The sequence below is a fragment of the Eriocheir sinensis genome, chromosome 44, assembly GCF_024679095.1.
Source record: "Eriocheir sinensis breed Jianghai 21 chromosome 44, ASM2467909v1, whole genome shotgun sequence".
Taxonomy (NCBI): Eukaryota; Metazoa; Arthropoda; class Malacostraca; order Decapoda; family Varunidae; genus Eriocheir; species Eriocheir sinensis.
The window spans coordinates 13,897,923-13,900,422 of record NC_066552.1 but is presented as its reverse complement, the minus strand read 5'-3'; the positions used below and the strand labels follow the sequence as shown (position 1 = coordinate 13,900,422).

Below are 2,500 nucleotides of genomic sequence, written 5' to 3'. Positions count from 1 at the left end.
CACGTATGAGTCTCCCTCCCGCCCACCAGTTTTTTCCCTGTTCTCGTCTCGTTCCTGTTTTTCCACGTAGCAGAGAAGGTCAGGCCACGTCACTGGTGCGCCCCTGACGTCACAACGAGATCACCTTGCTGGGCTCGAGAAAAGGGGGGCGGGGGGTGGAGGGGAGAGGGATAGAGCGTGTGTGTGCGTGTGTGATGCTGTGTGTTAATGTGTGTGGGTGAGAGAGAGAGAGAGAGAGAGAGAGAGAGAGAGAGAGAGTGTGTGTGTGTGTGTATGTGTGTGTATAGAAAGCGCACCCCCACACACATTCTCACACACACACACACACATTCACACACACACACACACACACACAGCCATACATTCTTGGACATACTTACAATTTTTTACTTCTTGTTTTTGTTCTTCCTCTACGTTACTACTACTACTACTACTACTACTACTACTACTACTACTACTACTACTATATGCTACTACCACCACCACCACTACTACTATTGCTCCTCCTCTTCCTCTACCTCGTCCTCCTCCTCCTCTTCCTCCTCCTCGCTCCTCCTTCTTAATTGTATTTAATCAAAGAGGAAGTCGAGGTAGAAGCGAAGAACCGGTCAAATAAGATGGAAATATAAGCAGCAGCGCCTTCCTTACGGTCGCCATCTTGTGACGTCATTTGTTTACATCGGGAGCTGCCAGACACACGACAATCCCCATAAACACACGAGCCAAACTTGAGTCTCCATTTCCTCTGTTTTTGGTCTGGGTTTTCCTTGTGTGTTTTTGTGTATGAGTGTGAGTGTGTGTGTGTGTGTTTTGAGAAGACTGTGTGTTTGTTTGTGTGTTTGTTTGATATGGAAGGGATAGGTTAGGTACTCGTGTTGATATTGTTTTTGTTGTTGTTGATTTTTAAGAATAGACTGAACTCGATGTGACTTATAAAACGTGTTCTGAGGCCTTTTTATATAACGAAGATTAGCCACACATAATTTTGGAGGGGGCGTTCGTCTTACACTGAGAACTATTTATAATCTTCACAGTCATAGTCGTAATAGTAGTAGTAATAGTAGTAGTAGTAGTAGCAATAGTAGTAGTAGTAGTAGTAGTAGTAGATGTGTTATAGGCGATCCAATTATGGCATACGTCGTGTTAATGTTAGTTATGAAATCAGTATGCAACTCCAACTGGTGATGATGGTGGTGGTGGTGGTGGTGGTCGTTGACTACGTAGCTTGTGTGGTGATGAGTCAGTGGTGGTATGTGGTGAGTCGTCCTAGTGATAGTGTGGGCGTGGCGATCCTTTTGGTGTTGATGTGGGTTGTGGTGATGATGGTGTTGATGTAATAGTGGTGGTGGTGACATATATTCGTCATTGATGTTAATTTCCTACGTGGTGATGACGGTGGGTATCGCTTTGATGTGGTGATGGAACTGGTGATGACTGGAGGTGATGATGGTGTTGCAGGAGTGGTGATGAAGATTTAATGGTGGTAATGATGGCGTGTGGTGTTGATATCCTTCATTAAAATCCGGCGGTGATGAAGAAGGCGAAGGCGGTGGTGGTGGTGGTGGTGGTGGTGTTGCTGGAGTGGTGATGATGGTGTAGTGGTGGTAATGATGGCGTGTGGTGTTGATATCCTTCATTATAATCAACTGTGGTGGTGGTGGTGGTGGAAGGCGTTGCAATGATAGCAGAGCGGCGGTTGTGGTGGTGGTGGTGGTGATGTTCGCGTGGGTCGCAGCGCAGTACAAGACGTTTTCCAGCGCGGTGGTGGGGGTGGTTGTGCGGGAGGCTGCGGGGAGTACAACACTATAAGAGATCGGTGCGCGGCGCTGCAAGGAAGGAAACCAGTGCGGGAGTGTCTTGCGTGAAGGTCCAGAGCGTTGCGGAGACCCGTAGCGGGGCAGGACTGACTTGACGGGACTCTGACGCCCTCTGACAGTCCCCTCGTAGTCTGACACACTCTTCATCACACTGGTATACAAGAGTTTAGTGCCTTAGCTGCCCTTAGGAGCGTCAGCAGTGCCTCAACGCTTTCTGACAGTGCCATTGTGGGCCTTAGAAGCTTCAGAAGTGCCTCAGCATCCTCTGACACGTTACGCATCTCACTGGTACAAGCTTACAGTGCATCTCCTGGCCTTAGAAGCTTTAGCAGTGCCACAACGCTATCTGACAGCGCCTTTGGTGGCCGTAGAAGACTTAGCAGTGAGTCTACATCCGCTGACAGTGCCTTTGTTGGCCTCAGAAGAGTGACAGGTCTTCCCAGCAGTGCCCAGACGGCCCTTGAAGATCTGACAGTGCTTTCACTGCCTGACAAGATCGTGAGTGCCTGCTGGATAGAAGTTTTAGGTGCCCGGGTACTCTCTGTGCCCGAACCAGCCCCTGTCAGCCCCTGCCAAGCCCCTGTGGCTTCTTTAACCCCTGTAGGCGTGTAGCCCTGTAGCCGGCGCCATGCTGGTGTTCAAGATGGACACGACGGGCTTCTTCCGGAACGGCCAGAAACACG

At 49.4% G+C, this 2,500-nt stretch overlaps 1 protein-coding gene across 6 annotated transcripts in view; it reads left to right on the top strand.

The window, feature by feature from the left end:
• LOC126980589 (tyrosine-protein phosphatase non-receptor type 4-like) overlaps positions 1-2,500 on the top strand; it is a 98,826-nt gene that overhangs the window by 61,856 nt on the left and 34,470 nt on the right. The gene's annotated exons all lie outside the window — the stretch shown is intronic.